This window comes from Takifugu rubripes, chromosome 9 (genome assembly GCF_901000725.2).
Source record: "Takifugu rubripes chromosome 9, fTakRub1.2, whole genome shotgun sequence".
NCBI classification, from domain to species: domain Eukaryota; kingdom Metazoa; phylum Chordata; class Actinopteri; order Tetraodontiformes; family Tetraodontidae; genus Takifugu; species Takifugu rubripes.
The window spans coordinates 3,115,549-3,137,461 of NC_042293.1; the positions used below are offsets into that span (position 1 = coordinate 3,115,549).

At 44.7% G+C, this 21,913-nt stretch overlaps 1 protein-coding gene and 1 long non-coding RNA gene across 4 annotated transcripts in view; one reads left to right on the forward strand and one right to left on the reverse strand.

The window, feature by feature from the left end:
- The window catches only part of shank3a (SH3 and multiple ankyrin repeat domains 3a), a 111,924-nt gene that overhangs the window by 89,465 nt on the left and 546 nt on the right, over window positions 1-21,913 (reverse strand). Inside the window, exon 1 of one of the 3 annotated variants that reach the window (XM_029841468.1) lies at window positions 21,384-21,913. This exon is cut by the window's right edge and continues 144 nt beyond it. The exons of the other annotated variants lie outside the window; for them this stretch is intronic. The gene's annotated coding sequence lies outside the window, so the exon portion shown is untranslated. The remainder of the gene's footprint in view (window positions 1-21,383) is intronic. 3 annotated transcript variants of the gene reach the window in all.
- On the forward strand, window positions 15,110-17,894 carry LOC115250980 (uncharacterized). The gene is made up of 3 exons (XR_003889508.1): window positions 15,110-15,753; window positions 15,970-16,033; window positions 16,115-17,894. It is a non-coding gene; the product is annotated as an uncharacterized lncRNA (long non-coding RNA).

A 21,913-nucleotide genomic window follows, 5' to 3' on the forward strand; every position in this document is an offset into this window, starting at 1 on the left:
AACCCCACCCTGGACAGGTCACCCGTCTTTAATTGCACACAAACACACCTTTCATTCACACACCCTTTACTGAGGCCAGTGTGAAGTCTCCAACCTCTTAACGTGAAAATGAGAGAACCCACAAACGCAGCAGATCCACTGTCATTGCACATGTAGCATTAACAATATTCTGCTAAACTTGCTTCATATCGGCCAGAAATGGAGGAAGAAAGGCGGTGTGATTGGAAGAATGACAATTTTCTAGATCTAATGTCTCACTTTTGCTTAAACATTAACAGAAACTAACTTTATACATCAAACATTTTACACTGATAACAGTGACACTGGCATTTACTCCCACAAAAGAAACATAATTATCAGCAGGTGGAGCAGAATATTGATTTATGATCTACGCACCAGGACGACCTGGCTTTGTTTCTGCAGCCAGTCAAGAGTTTTAAAAAGTCACATGAGATGACAGAAATATGATAAAACTAAATAGATTTTTTATTAATCAAGCCCCCGGAGACGGATTCTCATTAAGCTTCTCTTCTCTGTCACCATTTCTGTCAAAGTTAATTATGCACGTTGAAACTGTCACGCCACACTGAAATTATGATGTTGTTGTTTTTAACTGTCGTTTATGTTTTTCACTTTTAAAAATAGCCATCCTCCTCTTAATCCCTCCTTTATGTAATTTTAGTGCCTGCTGTCAGGAGGGAAAGCCAGTGATTCAGAAAAAGGACTGGGGAGTAATACCCACAGCGATGTTGTCCTTACAGAGACGGGGGTCAACGGCAGAACATTGGAGCCGTCGACAAGTGGATTGATCAACAATGATCGTTATGATCTGCTGGAGCAGAAAAATATTACAGCACCGGACATCGCAGAGACAATAGCACGGACAAAGTGCAGCTCTTTGCTGTTTCCGAAGCTACTGACCAGCTATACAAAGGAAGAGTAGGTGAAACCTTTCAAAAAGTGATTGAAATTCCTCTTGCACCAAAACAGGCATCAACAACGCTCTCATTAGCTGTTTAATGTCACTAATGGTGCCATTAACCTTTTGTTATCATTAAGCTAGCTGTGAACAGCTATGGTGAAACATCTAATGTTAATATCCAGAACTACATAAAGTTCTGCTGGTCTTTAATGTACGTTTAACATGATTGGGTAAGTATTTGTGCTGAGATATGTGAAGATGCATTGAAATAGAAATCACAATATGGAGGAAGAGTTGATGATGGGTCTCTTCCAACATTTTACTCTAAACAATGTTGATGCTAGCTGCTAACACTTCTTCAACAAGATTATTAATATTTCACGCTGTTTACTCTGCTGTTGGCATTAAATGTTCACGGTAGCGTCTCCGTTAGGTCACGCGCACCCTCATTGTAGCAAGAATGATGAAAATATCACAATGAATTAATCATAAATGAAAAGCTAAGAGAGACTCAGACAAAATATCTCCCCTGAGTTGTCACACAGAAAAAGGAGTCATGAAAAATGAATCCTGACCAACAGACAAGACATTAATGAGATAAATGTTTGAGGAACTTTGAATTAGAGAGGATTCCTGTGAAACCTTCAATTTAATGGAGTCACGTCACAATATTACCTGACAACTGCTGAAACAAATGCTCACATGAGAATAAAATGTTGCTGTCGGAGCTGGAATTGACTCCAGCTCGACAGTAAACATTAAATGCACCAAGAAAGATAGCACAGTGATTCCAATATAGGCAGCTATGTGAAATAAGGCTGAAGATATTCCTTTCTCTTCAAGCACCAGCTGCACCCCTGCGTCTGATCTCCTTCGCTGGCCTCCTTCTCTAACTAAAAATCATTTGCTGTCGATGTGTCGTGACTCTCAGCCGAGTGCAGTAATTAGAGGAGAGCCGTGGGAGCGGAGACAGAAGAGCAAACATGACTGCACAGGTGACAGATCTTTCCCAGAACTGCAGGCTGCTGCAGAGCAACTCCAGTCTGCACAATTCTGAAGCATCATGCACCCCCCCCCCCCTTCTTCTTCTCTTGAATATTTTGGACAATGCCACTGAATTGCACTGAAAAGTTGAGCACAAGGTGATAATACAGTGATGTCAGACACACACACACACACACGCACACACACACACGCACACACACACACACACACACACACACACACACACACACACACACTTGATGATGTTGATGTATTGCCTATTAGTTTGCAGTGACAGCATTGGTGGAGTGCCCGCGGGCAGCGGATGGTTGATGCTGTTGGGGAGCTACAGATGCACTTTCTTTTCATCAAATGCAGCTGAGAGACGGAGCGGTGATGTTGGCGGTTGGGACGGACCCTCAGACAGGATACACAGGTGACCCCATGACAAAGAGGTGGGATGCACTGTCGCATTTAGGCATTGTTAAAGTTACACACAGGGCAGAGCGACCACAGTTTTAAACTCTTTTAAACTGTGTTTTAAACTCTAAACAGTTTTAAACTCTTTTAAACTCCCCCCCCCCCCCCCCCCCCCCGCCACACACACACACACACACACACACACACACGCTCTCATCTACTGGTCTAACACGTCGCTGCTCAGCATCAGACGGGGGTCAGTCTGATGCCAGCGCCTCAGAGAAATGTGGGAAATGTAGAAGAATTTGCGATATGGGACGTGCGTGGATAATAAACGCATAAATCTTGGCCTGTGGGTAACTTGGTTAGTTTAGTTTGTTGAGGATCTTCATTTATTTGATCTATTCGAACATAACAGGCCGATGAGTTGTGTTTTTTGTTTTTTTTAAAAAGTGCAGAGGGAAATAATGTCGGGATCCTCATAAAATGGAAATACCGTAGTTTCGACATAATTTACAGTGGTTGTGCCATTTCCAAAAGTAATGACCCACATAAGACTTTGATTTAATATAAATACAATGTCACCCCCCCCCCACACACACACACACACACACATGCACAGGTACGAGACGCTTATCATGGAGCCAGTGGAGAGGTGTTTGAATGAAGTGTTCATTTCTCTAAAGCTTCAATAATGATCCACTGCAGCCATTTTAAGTCTGCTGGGATCAATGCTTGTTTGTGTGTATGTGTGGTTATGGAATACACAATGAGTGTGTACATAAAAGCACGTGAGTGTGTGTGTTTGTGCACATCTGCCCGTGTTGAAACTGTCGTCCCTCAGCCTAATAGCCAAGCGGAAAAATGATTTCCCTCTGTCAGGGGCAGCGGATTGAGAGCCGTCGCCTTTTTCCGTGGTGCTCGGCAGAGCGTTCCACTGGGGGAAAGGAAAATCTGCAGGTTCTCTGCAGGTAAAAGAGAAAATCTATAAGCACAAAAGGTCAAGGCTGAGGGCTACACCACAACACGGGACCTGATATGATGGTCCAGCAAGTGGAGCAGAAGTGTATCATAGCAAATGTCAATCCATCTTCAAGAGATCAAACAACATGGGAGCGGAATCGCTTTCAACTGTAAAATGTCCCAGGATGCCTTTCACTCAGTGGCTGTAGGTGATTTCCATTTGTTTTTCCTACATTATGATCTGCTGGAGTGTGGTTAGCCTGAGCAAAGGTCCTTTTTCTCATTAACTTAAATTATAACATCTCTCCTCTCAGAGCTCCTAACTTCATTCATCCTGCTCTGTCTGGCCTCACACCCACCGGAATATGCACGGGAAAGTGTGTGAGGGCCTTATGGAAATCTGCAAGAGGCCAAAAGATTACACTTTATAGTTGACCTCGACTTGACCTTGTGATATACATGAGAGGTGAGTGAGTGGCCTTATCATTCTTGGGATGAACCTCCTATCCTCTGGTTTGTAACGTATGCACTTTTGATTCCCTTATCTGGATAATTAACAGACCTTTACTTCGGGTCCTGGGGTTTTGAGCCTGCTTGAGCCTCAGGCCGGGCATGAGTGTGCATAATATGTGCCGGCAGAGGTTGTGGAAAGTTCGCCATCCAGACGGGCTGCTCTCTTACTTTGGGTCCAGGCTTCAGTTTGCATTTGGTAGCTGTTTGTCCGGCGGTGCAGCTTTGAAACAGAGGATAATGCATATGGAAACATGAAACAGCTGGAGAAGAAACACAAAGAGGACGTTCACAGATGGAGGCCAGTGTAGACTTTTAGAAGAGAAAGAAACTGAACCTTCCTCTGTGACCTGATCGCCTGACGTCACTTCCTGTTTGCTTTGTGTCAGGTCTGCTGCGACAGGAAAAGACTGGATGTGGTTTGCATACACAGCATTGCAGAGTCCATTTAAGTGATAAAAGAAATCCCCTCATAATCTGATTCCACCACAGTGTCATGAATGCCTATAACGGGCATTCAGCCCTTTCATGCTGCGTTAAATTAAATAGTCTCAACTCTCACCCATCCTTGTCTTTTAGTTTCTCTGAACTGTCCAGTTGGCTTTTGGCTACACCTTTATGGAGGGTAAAATCAGATTATTGCAATTATCTGATTACTCCCACTCATTATATTTCGTGGCCATGTAAACAGGTTCAAGATTTTTAATATATTGACTTAAATTTGAAAAGCCAAAAAGGTTGATAGTAGAAAAAAAGGAGAGGAAGAGCAGTCCTACCCTGTTTAAAGCTTCTGAAGAGGCTGTTTCTGCCAAGCACAGGCAGGAAGCATGGCCCCTTTGGTAATGGTAATATCTCTCTTCTCTATCACACACACACACACACACACACACACACACACACACACACACACACGCATGGGGGAATCTGAGAAAGTAATTAGCAGGAATAATTCTGCAGTACCTCTCATATCTGCGGACAAAACAAGAATGTAGGTTTAAAGTAGGACTTTGAAGAAATGATGCAGTTCCCGCATTAAGCTAGCTGTGTGGCTGTGTCAGTCATCTGTTTGAGCGTCCAGGATCACAGAAAAAAACAAGAACCTCAATGCCAGCTTAGAGCAGCAGGAGTCAGAGCAGGAGGGCCAGATTTTGTATAAAGAAAAAAAAAATCACTTCTAATCTTTCAAAAGCTCAAAGACAAGATAGAGAAAGTGACTCTGCGACATGAAATGACTCCACGCCCTGTTAAAAACCACGGATAAAAGCAGGTTTACCGTCAGACGCTAACACACCTCCCATTAATTCCGGAAGAGGGTAGATAACTGGCTTCAGAAGGATGCAGCATAATTGTGTCGGATCACTTTGGTGCGGTGCACGGTGATGAAAACTCATGCATCTTGTAAATTGTGTGCTGGTGTTCTCCTCACGGCCCCTCTGGGACGACACAGAACTCCGCTGATGCTCGTGTATGCCGGCTAAGTGTTGAGGCATTTGCTAATCTTGTAAACATCCTTTCACTGATCTCTCATTAATTCAGCCCAGAGGATGGCAGGCTGGGATTGGAAGCAAGAGGAGGAAACGTGAAATTAAGTGCTGGTGTGAAGGTAGCGCTTGTACCAGTATGCTAATGCAATTGTTGTTCTAACTGCCTCTGCTGCTGGAAGAGGTTTTTCTTTAGCGGATATGCATTTATAATTGTGTTTTCAACATTGGCTTGATCCAGTTCTGACTGGACTGAATGTGAATATAATAGAAACAGTTTTAATTAGGCCTTGAAACAGGAAATGGGAACAAATGGAAACCAGATAGAAACCATGATGGCAACCAATATGGCTGTGACAATATATCAATCTGTGATTCCTTTGAACATTTCTATTCATAGTAAATGATAAAACCAACACCGAGAAGCACTTTGAGCCTTTAAACGGCGTCCCGACTGAGGCTGATGCGTTAAAGCAGGCTGGTTCTTCCAGTAGGGAGACCAGTCCCACCAGAGCAGACGCTGAGACAAATGTGGATTTTCCATCAGCATCAGGTGTGAAACAACTCTGTAACATCAAACCTCAGCACATTACTGTGAAACCAGCCAACTGGAGGAAAAGGGACCAAGAGCCTTAGCAAGCAGGAAGAGTGACAGTCCCGCGCTCTTCTATATATCTGCATGACTGTGATTAATCTGCATGATGCCAATGACGATGACTCAGCCCTTTTTTAAAGCGGTCCAGACAGAGGGGGGCAAAACACAGTCCATCCCTAATTCAAATCAATCCATTTTCTGCTTCTTCAGCCTATAAATTTGCTCTCCTCTCACCGTAAGACCATTCACCCTCTGCGCTTCTACAGGCGCTTCATATTCCCGTTTCCTCCTATCAGCATCCAGTGGGTGAATGAATTCCGAATGAAACGTAGCTGCTGAGGTTGGGAGCTGAATAAATCACCAGCGTCGGGTCCACAGGCGGGTGGAGGCCACCGTGGCTCTGGCCTGCCTCGCTCCCTCTTTACTGGGTGTGACAGAGTTCAATGTCGCGGCTGCTGCGTCAGGGCAGAGGACGACAGGGCTGCATTCTAAAACGCTGAGAAGGAAATCTGGTTTCTTAAAATAAGAGGTGGTCATGTATGCTACACCTTCATTCGGACTCAGCCTGATGACCTACTGATTGTACATATACATACACATAGAGGCTACAGTGAAGACAGCCCTGTAAGTGAGTGGGACGATTTAACAGGGATAAAGAGGGTGCAATCCCATCCCATCATCAGAGACCCAATCATTGAGGGCAAAAGCAATTCTGTAATTTAGAGAGCTCCCTAGCTGTAATGTCTGTAAAGTACAGAAGAAGACAGGAGATGATTTTAAGAATGATCTGGTTATGGTGACTAAAAAAAAACAAAAAACAAAAATCAAAATCAATCTTTATTTATATAGCGTCTTATACAATCAAAATTGTTTCAAGGCGCTTTCCAGAATCCCAGGGCCTGACCCCAGACAAGCAACAGTGGCAAGGAAAAACTCCCCTTTAACAGGACGAAACCTTGAGCAGGACCAGGCTCATGTAGGGGGACCCTCCTGCTGAGAGGAGAGGAGAGGAGAGGAGAGGAGAGGAGAGGAGAGGAGAGGAGAGGACAGGACAGGACAGGACAGGACAGGACAGGACAGGACAGGACAGGACAGAAACACATACAAAAATACACTATACAATGGGTCAGCGGGGCCGGAGGTCATCATGCAGCTCCGAAGGCGGCGTTACCTGTAAATGAATAGGGGGGGGGGGGGGGGGGGGGGGGGGAAGCAGAAAAACTACACAGGAATCAGCATAACTAGTCTGCTTGATGAGGAGGAGGAAAGGAGAGGAAAGGAGAGGAGAGGAGAGGAAACCATGACCCAGTGTGGTGACAGAGGCCTGTCAGGTGATCATGTTTCCGGACCCCGGCAGCCTTGGCCTATAACAGCATAGCTAAGATGTGACCTAACAATTAGACGACCCCCTAAGTATGATAATTTGTCTGTCTATGATAGTAACTGGAACTACGGAATTAGTAACAATACGTTTTTTCAAAGAGGTAGGTTTTAAGTCTGATCTTAAAAGTAGCGATGGACACATCAGGGTCATGTCAGGGTTAGTCGTTGTTCTTCCCCATCCATTCTGTGTCAGTCCTCTTGTGTTCTTCAGTGTCTGCCTTCTGTATTTTTGTCTTCTTGGACTGGATTAAAGAGAACAACCTGAATAAATTTTGTTGGACTAAATTCTGTGAGATCAGAATGAGTAAGAAACCATAAACTCCTGGGAAAAGACGTTTTGTTCGCATTAGGGTCTCTGACTGAATTGGAACGTTCCAATCCTGTGAGCTATATAAAAATAATAGAAATATCTGGTTCAGACTTTAAAGACGGAGACATTATCTCTGATCTCTGTTTTCAACCAAATTCTGACAAATACCAACATACAAATATTGGTATTAGATTATGAAAAATCTGGATGTTGGAACCATTTACTGCACATGGCTGTTTGATCGGATTCTTTTTTTTTTCTCCATCCCAACAAAAAAAAATCCTCTTGATCTCAATTTCCAGCCAAAAAATAAAGGACATAAAACAGACTTGGTGAATAAAGGAAATGAAGCCTTCATGCGTGTTTAACAGGAAGGACCACCATCATTGTAATAAGGCGGGTCTGCTGACAGCCTTTTAATGTCACCTTAACACTAACCCTGACCACGATGGTGACATATTCAGTATTATTTAAGGTGATGAAATATTCACATGAACATGATTTCAGAAGAACCCTCTGCAGGTTGATTTGATTTCCAGCCAATTACCCAGCAGAGCTCCAAAAGTCATCATGAACCCCCAAATGTGATTGATTTGGACTGATAGTCTATTTGAAGAAGCTATTGTTGCTCTAAAAGATGCAGGACATCCTTTTATGAGCCTAAAACAAAGAAACGTGCTGAGACGTGTTTTCCCGCGTGGACGGAGAGAAAACTCGGGAGTCTGTGAGAGGTACCGAGCAGAAGGGACGAGGCAGCGACGGCACAGCGGAAGCTAACTCAATGCATGATCGTATCACGTGTACCCTTGGAGAGGAGGGCCTGTTCTGGCAACAGTTCTGGTGTGTCTTTATAAGGCAATTCTTAGTCTGCTCCCAACATACCTCTGTTTTTTTATCAAACGGAAAAGTACAGGTACTCCCAGGTCTCACTGATGCTCTCTGTTCCAAATGTCCGGGCAGAAATTGGGAAAAAGAGCGTTTCGATTTGTCACGTGCGGCCTGGAATTCGTGGCAAAATGCTTTTAGGCTACAGGAGCTTGTGTCGATTTAAATGCAAAATGATAGACTTTGAAGAAAGATGTCAATATCTTTAAATAAATACATACTTACATATGTATGTATGTATGTATGTATGTATGTGTGTGTGTGTGTGTGTGTGTGTGTGTGTGTGTGTGTGTGTGTGTGTGTGTTTTGTTTGGCCGCTGACTGTCTTTGCCTGGTTGCACTTAAAATAGAGGTTTGTTCCCCTCAATTGGGCTAACCTGTTTAAATGAAGGTTATATATCCTTTTTTTTTTTAAAGGAAATCTTTATTTAATGGCCCAGTCTCTGCCATGACCTGGCTAGCAGACATATGGCAGACTACGCCATCCGGCTTATTGGAGCATGCATGATGTCAAAATCTGTTCCGCTCCTCCGTACCTCAGCTGAGCAGCCTTTACAGTAAGATCATTTAATCGGCACTAGCTGGATCTTACAGCAATAGAAATGATTCCATCTGTTTCTCGACAGCGTCCTCGTTGTAGTCTCCACAAAGACAAAGGTTCAGATTAAATGCTGCTAGTGAGAGCCGACGTGAGCTGTCAGGTCCTTCACCTGTTTGACGTCTATGCAGAATATAAGACTGAGGGGAAGAGACGGCCGGTCAGATGCATCTCATGTGCAACACTGCGAAAATCCTTAGTGTGTAAATGTTCGCTGCATTTTAAAGGAACACAGCAACCATGATGGCACATGGAAAATGAGATGCCGACTACAGATGAGACAGGAACACGCCTGCATTCAGCTGAGCCCCAACAGCATACATGTAAAACTGCTAGCTAATATAAAGTCCAGAAAATGAAACCCACAAGGCTGACACTGGAGAGAGAGGCTGTGGATAGAGAGGCTGCTTTCAAGGACCTGGGAGGTTTGAGGCCACTCTAAACTCTGGAGATGCAACAGGTTTGCATGTTGCGTGTATCTTCCTGACTATAAAACAGGATCAGATATAGACAAGAAGAGTGGATGCTGTTCTGTTATAATTGTGCAGAGCATTCAGAGGGATCAGATGGCAGTAATGACAACTGTAATTTACTTGTAATAAAAGTGAAAGCCAGCAAATTAAGCTGGGTGAATGTGACTCCCAGGGGAGGACTGGTCTCCACAATAATCCATCATATTCTGTACTGATTGGAAAAGCTGTCAAATGATGAAACTGTCATCACCGGTATCTTATTTAATTTCTCATGTGAGTGCGTGAAAAGGATTTGGTTTTCTTTTTGAATACGGGGTTTTGTTCTTCCATTTGTGATGCCGCGCTCACAAAATATGCAGATTGACTTTTGGAATCGAAACAGTAAATAATAACACGTGCAGTGCTGGCATGCTGAACACAGGCACTGACATAAATGTGAAGTTCCCACTCACATTTCCCATAAATGGAGGTCGTCAACAGCTGAAAATGGAGATGAGAGGACAGAATAACAAGCTAAGGAGGGGCCGACCATGGCTAGGGTGGAGTCTTTTTGCAATCGATCATTTGTCCGGCTCAGTGGAAGCTCAGTCTGGAATGATAAATGCGACATGTTTGACATTTGTGATTCCCGATCAGGCTGCCTCATGTGTCTGCTGAATCTGAAATCTGTTGCCACCTTTACAGGCTGCCACTTGCTCACCGTTCATGGGCGAAACTCTTGCTCCCTCATGTTTTTAGGAAGAATATATACAATAGGGTGGATGTGCTCTGAGTAGAAGTTGCCTTATTAAGGTTTGGAATTTCAAGAGATTCCAGTAGGCCCTGTCCATTTAGCCTCACTGCCCCAATTCCTTAACCTGAAAATGGGCTGTGGGTGTGTGACAGCAACTAAAGGAGCGTAAAATCCCTCCACACCTCAACGAATGCCAACGTCTATAATAAACGCGGCTGGGGATTTGCATTCGGTCAAACCGACGTCGGCGGGTGAAACCAGAGCGTCTAATTAAGCGTCACTGATCACTTATTGTGGGATAACAAAAAAACAAAAAACAACAAGAGGATATCAGTCACACAGTGAACGATCCTCATCTGACAAATGCAGTCGTGAAAAGCATCGCTGCCATTTATCCTGCACCATCTGGATTCTCCAGCCACGACACCAACAAGAATCGATGTCACCGGCAGCACAAGACGGTGCACCCTGACCTGTGCATCCAGACCAGAGCGCTGGTCTTAATCCTTCCTCCCCACCAGAGCAGAACAATGATGCCGGGTTATAGCGGGGGTCACCTAAGAAGGAGGAGGATAATTTATTATGGCCTACCTGGGGTCTAAAGGTGGCCAGTAATGAGATGGGTTATGAGAGGATATGATGCAGTTTAATGAGAAGAAGCAGGACACCCTCTCAGCTTATATCTCTATAACTAATTGGCTGAGGTGGCGGCGGGTGGGAGGTTGGCTCTCTGAGCTGTTAGCGGCCCACCGATGGGTCAGAACATGCTGACAGATGGTTGTGTGAGTCCAGCGTTAACCTTGGCAGCGGAACCTAAACAGTAGATCTCTGGTGTGGCAAACTGCTCCGGCCGCGCCTGCTAAGACTCGCAGAACAGCTAACACAAACACAAACGTCCCTTTGTTCCACCTTGGCAGGAGGATCCCTCTGGTCTCTCCGGCTGTCCTCCCCCCGGCTTGTCTCCTCTACCGTCCACTCCCGATCACCGACAATGACACAAGATATCTGGGCCGTTTCCCAGCCAACAGTGGAAAAGCCCGGCGACAGTAAAAAGCACAAAAGTAACGAGGATGCCAGGTAGAGATTAAGCGGCTGTCGCAGGTGCGCAGACACAAACACAGGACCCAACACGAGACTGGAAACGAAATGTTTCGAAATACCTGGGCTAAATACCCAGAGGAGCACAGAAGCTGCTGTACTTCCGAAACAACGGGGGACTCAAAAAAGGCGGCCACAGATCTTCCTTCCAGGCATTTTATCACTGTCTGACGATGAGAAACTTGGTGCTGATGAGACAGGGAGCACAATGTGCAGGGAGACCGACTATGTCTTTCTGTCCCTCAACAGAATCCCTTAAAATAGTCCAGTCAATGAAAGCTTCACATGAATGTGTGAATATATTAGTGTGTTTGCACAAGTTTGGCCTCGGTTATCGTCGCAGAAGCATGCCAGTAGGCTTTCACTCCTCCCCCTCTCCTGTGAACCGTTTCTGTTAGTTGTTCCATCGTTACTCCTCATTTATGGTCATCTGTTGTGTCAATCGGTCTAAATCACTATCTAAACTGTTTGGCTCTGGATTATTCCTGATGATTATATTCTAATATGGTGATTTGGCTACATAGATGTAAATAAAATGGGTCTTAACCTCTGAATGGGAGGCAGTAAATGAGTGAGGGCAGTGAGGATAGCGATTCATTGTTTACCGTCTCAACCAAGAGTAAACAAGTTACCTAGCAGGACAGCTGTGACTTTGGCATTCTACACACACCTTCTGAAGATTTCGATGAAAAAGAAGAATTACTGAGAACAGAAAGAGATAGAGTGCATCACATGAGACCTGCATGAGAGTGGGCAAGAGAAGGAGGGATGGATGGATGCTGTGAGGAAGGGAACTGTTGTCAGGGGGAGAATGTTTGTTTGTGAGGGAGGCAAATTGACCAGTTTTTCAAGAGGAAACATGCGAATAAAGAGGAGAGAACTGATGTGTGGGTCCTTAAAGGTGAGCCAAATTCCTACAAGCCTTAAAAGGCTTCACCTTAAAGGCGTCCGACATGTGACGAGAAGAGAGGGAGAAGATGAGATTGTTCGAACCCATCAAGTCACTCGGTCAGCCGAACCGATCCCCGGCTTTTTCTCAGACAATCTATCATCACCTGTTCCCACATTCCTACTGCCGGGGCAGACGGCGAATAAACAGCCCGATCGCTGGCTCAGCTCCAAGGCGCCTCTGACAGACCTGCAGAGGGGCCGTCAAGTAAAATATTTACAGACCTGCAACAGCAGCTGAGCGATGATTAACCAGTTTAGTTTTATGGACGAGCATTTCTGAGTTCCCCTGTTTTCCACAAATCACACCACCTGGATAGCAGGTGTGAATAAACTGTGTGTTTGTGTGTGTGTGTGTGTGTGTGTGTGTGTGTGTGTGGTCACCCATGTAGAACACAGCAAAAGTAATCAAAGAGAAAGACAAAAACAAACGACCATGACTACAACCTGAAACAAAGCACCTGTTATCAACCCCCCAAACACACAAACACATCAATGCACACCTGCCTCAATGATTTTCCAACGGTTGCTGTAGCAACATGGGATAATGGTTAGCGGCCGGTGAAGGACACCAGCTTAAAGGAGTTAGAGTTTCGGGAAATACTGCAAACCTTCAGCATGAAATCCTGATATTTGTGCATCCTTTTATTGAAATTAAATGAGGAAAATCAATGAAAGGCATCATGAAGTTTTTATTTGACCATATTCGATATTGGAAAATTGAAGAAAAAGTATTCTAAAGATGGTTACAGAGAAAGTTTAAACATTTTTAAACTTAAATAGAATCCCATCTTCTTTTATATCACAGGTCTTTGTTAATTAGCTTATTATTTCTGCAAATCACTGGCTTAAAGGGCAAAATGCAAATTGCGGACGTCCGCTGGTAGCACAACCCCCCCTCCGAGTCCCACCTAAACCGAATCCTGATTGAGATTAAGAACAGTTAATAAGGTAATTTTGCACCTTGCAATTATTGTTTTTTTTAAACTCATTTTAGAAGCGCTCAAGGCTATCAGCTGATTGTTTGTTCCTCTCACCAAAGCTACTGGCTGAGAGAGCCAAATCGACTGTCAGGCTAAAATGCTGCTAACCTTTGCTAAACTTTTTTATGCACCTAATAACAGCTGATGAACCTGATCAGCAGGATCAAAGCTCGGTGCGTCGCCATGGGGTCGATTACACGGATAGCCGTATACCTGCGACGAGGCTGCGGATGGAGAGCGCTCATCATCAGTCAGAAAGAAGATTCTGATTGCAATCATTATTAGTTATAACCACTGATTAGGAATTCAAATGATTGTGTCTAACTAGATCGAGCAAGCTACTTGTCTCCATGGCGACGGCTTTAAAGCTGTTTGGAAACGTAAATAAAATGCGATTTGCTTCTCGTTCCTCGGTTTAACTCTGTGTTTGTCTGTTCATTCTGTTCCTCCTCTCACAGATAAACCAGCAGAAATAAATGAGGCGCTTCCTCATCGGCCTCATTAAGCCCGAAACCTCCTTTGGCGAAGTGATTTTAAAACAAACACTCATGAAAGAGAATCCGCCTGTTTGTAACAGCTTTGGGAGTCTTTGCTCTCGTACGCATTGTGTGCACTTTGATGGATCAGGTAGGTTTTTGTTCTGCTAACCTGGCAGCCGTCACACTGAAGGAGCAGCTTGGGCTTCAGTCATGTGGTCTAAGGGGATGGAAGCGCTGACCTTTGGGTCCCCGGAGCGACCGCTCACCCACCTGAGTCAGGTGTGGGTTTTAAAATGCAACTGGGTCCACGACTGTGCTCCTGACCGAAACAGGGAAAGCTTCAGCTGCTGGGCAGTCACAGGTAGATGCTGTCTTTTATCTGCTGAAAACCACAGAGGGAGGATCGAGCTCCAAGAAGAGACGGATAGACTTTATACAGTCCAGGCTGCTGCGTTTTATCAAGATAACGTAGATACATCACAAGGAAAACCACCAGCAATCACATTACTGTCAGAGAGGCCTTTATAAGGCGAAGAGTGAGGAAACACCAATTGCTCCTTCCACGTCTCCGTCTTTTATTGTATCTTCCGAGGGCTGAATAGTCCCAACAGGTTCTGTTTAATAACGCTGTGCTCAGACACCTGCATCTGTTGTTGTGAGTTAGGTGGCACGGACGATGAGTGTGCGTGTGTTTTCATTCATCCCCTCGCCTTTCCATGATGGAAATTTGATCACAAACGGCCGTCGAGTGTTCCAGCATGATTACAAGGGTGTCCTTACGTAGACGAATGCGAGCCTACACAGCCGCTGATGAGACTGACAGAGAATTTGAAGGGGAGATGGAGGAAGGCGCAACAGGAAGTGAGGCCCTTGTGCTCTTTAACTCTGCCGCAGGTTCTATGGCAGAGCCGTAGCCACGTTTCAAGTAGCGATATGACAAAGACCAAGGCAACAGAAAGCAATCCTGCTCTCTTTCTCTCCTGCCTCATTCCTGCTGCAGAGCATTCACCAGGTCGCCATGGTTACTCGAGCTTCCTGCCAGGTTCACTTCCAATGCATCGGCTTTGACATTTCTCCTCGCCCCGTTTCCTTCTTGTGCTCTGTCTGTCAGTCTGTCCTCCCTCTCTTCTTACGTCTGTGCAGCCTCAGCAGCCCAACAGGCATCGCGATCTCCTTTCTCGGCCCTTTCTGAATTTTTTTTAAGCGTTGAGAGACTTTATTCTTCTCTAAAAGAAAGTCTGCCTTGATTAAATAAATCGTAATGGAATAGATACAAATTTGTGAACCACTTCCCTCTTTGTTTCAGCTAAAAAAGGATAAGCATTATTAATTGATCTGCTCTAATTCATAGCTAATATTTAGATCGCTATTATAATAATTACAATTATTATTATTCAGAGTATTTGTGGCCCTCAACAAAATTACGGATAAAATGAAGACTTTAACTTTCAAGCTGGCTGTTGTTATTTGTCTAAGTCCTGCACAGTCCAGAAATAGGACTTTAAACTGCCCAGTCCTGACCTTACTGTCCATTGTTGTCATGTAGAAATAAATCCTGTACAGGGCGCTCAGAGGACACAAACGGACTGCGGGCTGCTCTGAATAAAAGGCAAAGCAAGGACTGACTTAAATGCAGAGGTTGCTATGGAGAATCTGTTCCGAAAGCAAAACTTATACAAGGTCACAAACTTTCTGAATGTGCTCACACAGACAAAGGATGCAGACTGTATGATACAGAACTTACAACTGAGACAACAACAACAACCCAGAGTCCAGTTTCAAAGCCTCAAACTGAAGTTATAGTCTGATTTCAGGATTCTGTATGACTTGAATCCACTTTCTACGGACTAGTACGGGATCCTTGGGCCATGGTGGTGCTGCAGACCATCCCAGTGGTCACCAGGCGAGCGTGTGGACTACACCCCTGGACATGTCAGCAGTCCATCCCAGAGCAAACGAGCGTTCCCCAAACACATTTCCATTGAGAGGTAAGTTGTCGTGTTTGGACTGTGGGTGGAAACCAGAGTAACCAGAGTAAACATACAAACTCCACACAGAAGCGCAGAACGCAACCGATCATACCACGGGGTGACCATGGTAACCGCTGCACCACTGTGCCAAAACCACAAAAAAAAATCATTTTAAGAGACGAAAAAAGACGCAATCATGAAGTCAACTCAACATTTGTTTTCCTCCATTTGCAGCAGTTGAGCCTAGTTGATGAAACGGCAACAGGCACATCTTCTACACCCTCCCCTATCGCTCACCGTAATTGAATTTATTTAGTCGATCATTTCGGTTTGCATTGCATGCACGTTTGTGACTGATTTCTTATCCCCCTCTCACCAGGACACGCCTGACGCTGCCCCTTTACTGATGCTGGTATCTGCCTCCCAGCCAGGAACGCTGTGGCAAAGTTCCCAGAAGCAGAAGATTTACACTTTGTTTCACGTCTTTTGTAGGGTGTAAATTTCAGATCCTCGATCAACGTCCGCCTCTGCCTTTTTCCATCTGAGCTCAGTCACATAGAGGCCAGCCAGTTTCTTTAGCCTGTGAGCTTTAGCCCTGCATTAGCTTTAGCGCAGCTAAAGAGTATGAATGAGCTGCTCTATTCAGTGAGACGCTGATGACTGTTAATTCCAGTGCAATGGATGGGTGAAAATGAACGTTTGGAAGTTTTAGCCTTTGTACTTTGCTGCGATTGTAACACGAGCCGCTCTCACCACTGGGGACAGGTGGCTAGGACAAAAATGACACAATGAACTCTGAAGTTCAATTAAAACCTTTCCAAAGGGGACGTGAGTGTTCAAGAACCAATACAGCTCAGACGCATACATGAGGCTTTCCCAAGTCTGAGCCTGACCCAGCAAACTGGTCGGGGACATAAAGTAGAGGCAAAGAATCAGTTAATCTGCTCAACATGGACCTGGAGAAGGACGAGGACAAATAAAACTGCCAGGCAAATCTGCTGCGCAGATAATCCACTGAACAAACGTCCCTGAACGCATTTGTGGAACGCTGCTTTAGATCCCCAACGAAGCTGTTTGCTCAACCTCGGGCACGGCCTCGGGACCAGAGCGAGAACAGACCTGCACTATCAGAACACTAAAGCGAGGCTGGGCGGGTCCAGCCCGGTCCGGCACTAGTCGGTGATCACGGTAGCCAGTCAGGGAGTTTAAAATCACGGTGAGAACGTTGAAGCTCTCAGAAGCATGTGCAGCGTACCCCCATTGTTCCTCAACCCCCCGGGCTTGGAACAATATCACAATTTGTGCAGGAGCTCCCAGATTAAGAAGAATGCTTTTAATTACAGTTTGAGGGTTCACCATGGCAACAACCTTGAACTATACCACACTCAACGCTTAATTACATACTGCACATTTTTCTTGTGATGAGCTAAATTGAACTGAATGCCTGAGTGGTTGTAAGTTGCACAATAAGCCATAGTTATTGATTTCCATGTAGATGTAATTACAGGTAATCAAGCTTTCACGACACAGTTTGTGTACATAACATGCGAGAGGCTCGGAGGCCAATGAATGCACAACCATCAGATGTGTAAATCACTTTGTTGAGACTGATGGCGTGTAAAAAATGCTGAATCAAGCTCTGAGGACAGAGCGATAGAGAGGGTACACAAATAAAAGAGAACAAGGCGAAGCCCTGAAATGACAGGGGGAGTAGAGCCGGCGGCAGAGTGGACAGCGCCATTACGGTGACGATTAGATCAGCAGGAGGGGTGAAGGAGGGAGCAGAGGCGTTGAAGGCAGAGGAGGGACTCAGATGGGCTCCGTGGTGATTGGACCCTGCAAAACCAACAAAATAATCAACAACTTCAAGGGTGCGCTGACTGAATTTGGAGCGCAAACGTTGTTGTCGTGGGGGTGGGGGTGGCGGCAGAGGGCTGTTATTGGGTGTGAGGACCACCACGATAGCCGGCTGTCTCATATGCTCGGCACTAAGCAACTTTGACTCCCCTCAGCCCCCGGTTTGCCTCTCCATCCTCACTGGCAGCATCTTATCGGAGCTTCTTTAAAGAGAGACGCCAGAAATGGCATCAGTGTCAACATTAGCTAATGTTTAGGTGTTTTTAGGTGTTTACGGTGGCTTTAATGATCAATAGGAGTCATCACATTAGACATCAGCAGGTGGCAGAGTCACTAATGAGGTGAGATAATTGAGAGACTGACAGGATAACAGGAAAGAGGCAGCACGCACCAACCCAAAGGTTAATGTTCATGGAGGAAAGCGTTTTTAAATCTAGTTTTTAAATCTTTTTCAGTAATGATGTGTGAAGAGGGTGGTGATACTCTATACAAATGTCGAATATAAAGTATATCAACTCGGTCCTCGCTGATAAGAAATCCTTCTGAAAGTCATGTTTCTGCTTGCATCAGCCCAGATTGTGGGATCAAAACAGTCAAGGAGCGTCTGCGACCTTCAAACTCACGTCAACACAATGAAGGCGATCGCCAAATCTGGACGGCCCTCAAGGCACGCCAGAGATTAAGGCAACTAAACAATTCACATTCAAGTGGCGGCAGCGGTGAGGAATCAGAGCAAATGAGAGCAAGCAGGAAGTGAAACATTTGCCCATCTCCAGCCCCAAGTGCTCTTCTCCTCCTTGATGCAGGCAAACAGTCACTGTTTGCCTGCCAATACACTATTAGCAGTAAAGAGATTATGCAGCAGCAGAGGGTCAGAATTCACCTCCAGCATTGTTTCTAGTGTGTGTGTGTGTGTGTGTGTGTGTTTTTTTGTGCAGTCTAAAAGATTATGGTGGGAAAGACTTGGAAGACATTAAACGAAGTCTGCCTTTGTTTTTTATGAAGCCCATTTCCTCCAGAGGGGACGGTGTTTGTGTTATTGCTCAGCCATCATCATTTCTCCACATATTAGCTTTCTTGTTCTTGCTGTTATGTAACTCCTGTGCAACTGAGATAATAAGGTTTTATAAACCAAAGAGCAACAAGGTGCAGGCTGTCAAAGGGATGTTTGTGTCCCTTTAAATAATGATTTTAGAACTAGCTACAGCTGTCGGTGATTTTTCTCAGCAGGAATTTTGATAAGTGACTCTGTGAGGGGGGTTGAAATCAAGATAAATCTTCCTATAGTGTAGCTTTTCATATTTATTTCAGGGCTACATTCATTATAGGAAGCAGGATTTCGAGCATCAGAATCCTGCAATGTTTTCCTATTTTCATATATAACTGAAAACAGGGAATCGTAGGTTAATGATTGACTGGTTAGTCTGGATAAACCTGGCCTGTAAAAGTTCATGAAAACATGTGACAGTCCAGGTTTAGCTGGGCTAACCAGTCAATCATTAACCTACGATTTCCTGTTTTCAATTATATATGAAAATAGGAAAACATTTCAGGATTCTGATGCTCAGAATTCTGATGCTCAGAATCCTGCTTCCTAAACTGAATGTAGCCCTGAAATTAATATTAAAAGATAAACTTTAGGAAGACAGTGGCGATAACTGGAGTTTTTGGACAGAGACTCTTTATTTTATCTCAGTTGCTAATGTGCTAGCTCGCTATAAGCAATTGTTACGAGGCTATAGGTCAGCCAGAAATGGAGAATACCAACAACCTGAGAGTAAAAATCACCACCTACTGTAGAGGACAAAGACAACAGCCCAGTTAAAAGGGCTTAGTTGAGCTTAGTTGGGCCATAAATAACACCATAGATGGACTAAGTTATGCATGTAAACGTACAAACTGGCAAATGAGTGTGTATTAAAGCAAAGTTTACGACCCATTTAAGATACTTATGGAACAGACAATACCTAATGTTTAAAAAAAAGAATAATAACAGAAGTATTTAAGAATGAAAATTGCATTCTGCGCAATGACTGTTCTTTTTGAATCTGTAATCGCAGGTCCTGTTAATTGCACATATGCTTTTAATTACTGGACAGTGACTGGAGCCGCCTACAAACATGCGGCACAACAGCTCGTTACTGTGCTGTGAGATTTAACAAGCTGTCTGCACGCCTGCTACTGACCAGAAACAGTCATTAGCCTCTCCCTCACTGTAACTCCTCAGCGCTGGAGGGAGAGTGATATTTGCATTTCTGCTGTGTCTGACACGGTTAAAGCAGCATCTGTTTCTCTTCCACCGAAATCACATCCTCCATCAATCATCTCTTTAGGCCATCGCGAGTATGGCGCCTTTGCTCGTCCTGAGTGCTGTTTGTTAAACGTGGAGGTCCTTAGGCTTTAACACTTGTAATATCTGGAGGGCTCGAAGATATGGAGATCTAAAGCCTTTTGATCAGCCCCGAGAGCTTTTTCATTCTAGAAGCCGAGAGAGTGTTTCAGAAGTACAATGACTCAGTCGCTGCTATTATTTTAATGGACAGAAGCAACACCATCGTGTATTTATATCAGTAGGAGAGATACACTCCCTGGCCACTTTTTTAGGTACACATTGGCTTGTTAGCACAAATAGCTAATCAGCCAATCACATGGCCATAGACGTGGTCAAGACAATTTGCTGAGGTTCAAACGGAGCATCAGGATGTGGATGAGAGGGAGATTTAAGTGAACATGGCTGGGTGTTGGTGTCAGACGGCCTTTCAGAAACTGCTGATCTACTTGGATTTTCACCCACGACTGTGGGTCTGTGACAGAGATTGGTCCTAAACACGAGAGCTTATCCAGCGATGTGGCTGAGAATGAGTTGTTGATGTGAGAGGTCTGAGGAGAATGGGCAGACTGCTTCCAGATGATACTAAATCGTTCCAACCAAGGAATGTAGAAAGCATCTCTGAAGGCACAACATGGGGAACAAAGATGGGCTACACTGGCAGAAGACCACAGCGGGTGCCACTCCTGTCAGCTAAGAACAGGAGAGAGAGGATCACCTAAATCGGACAACAGAAGATTGATCAATTGTCAGCTGGTCTGAAGAGTCTCAATTTCAGCTGCAGCTTTCAGCTGGTCAGGTCAGAATTTTACTTAGATAACATGAAAGCATGGATCTGTCCTGCCTTCTATCAACAGTTCAGTCTGGGAATGGTGTTGGGGGTATTTTCTGTCACACTTTGGGCCTCTTAGTACCTGCTGAGCTGTGTTTAAACATCTCAGCCAACCTGAGTGTTGTTGCTGGCCATGTCCGCCCTTTTATGACCACGACTGTACCCATCTTCTAATGGCTTCTTCCATCAGGATAATGCACCATGTTACAGAACTCACATCATCTCAAACTGGTTTCTGGAACATTACAGTGACTTCACCACCTACTGTAGAGACTTCACTGCACTCCAATGGCCTCCACAGTCACCAGATCCAAGATCTCAATCCAATAGAGCACCTTTGGGATGGAACGGGAGCGCCGCATCATAGCTGTGCAGCCCGTCAAATCTGCAGCAACTGCATCATGCTAACACATCAATATGGACCAAAATGGTTGTGTAATGTACAACATTGTAGTGTAGTTTTAACAAGGTGTTAAGGTAGCTCTGAAGAGAAAAGTGGATCCAACCTTTGACTAGCAAGCTGTACCTAATAAAGTGGCCCATTTGCCTGTATGGACGTTTGGTCTTAACAAGTCAGATAACTCTGATACGATTGTATTTTTCTGTCCTAAAATTGGTTACCTGGCTTACCTGGAGTTGAAAACTGAAGCTGGAAATACTTTTAAAATGGATTTTAACGGTTCCAGATGTTGGGCCTCTATAGGCAGAATGAAATGCCGAACACCAGCCCACTATTCAGGTGAGCGAGAGTCTGCTTCTGCTCTCCGAGGGTCTTTGCAGCTCCGCACCCTTTGAATCCGCTCACGAACTGCCACATTCTTCATCACTCACTCACAGTGGTGCCGCTTCCAGATGCCACTCAGCCGTCATTTCAGGGCAGTTTTCATAACGGCTGCCTCTACCCTTTTCCGATCAGGCTCTTTGATCGGGGGAATTCATCAGGCTGAAAGTCTCATCAGCGCCATCACTGTCAGGAATAATCACTGGAAGGAAGCTCCTCTCCATCAACCGCCCGCTTGTTCTCAACAAACTATTCTTTGGTCTACTCCAAATTCTGCCCTTTCCTTTTATTCCTAGTCTGCACTTATTGATATTCACATGCTAATCCAAGGTGAACCCTCCGACAGACGCGCTCTCCGTGCACAGCAGGAACTCTGAGT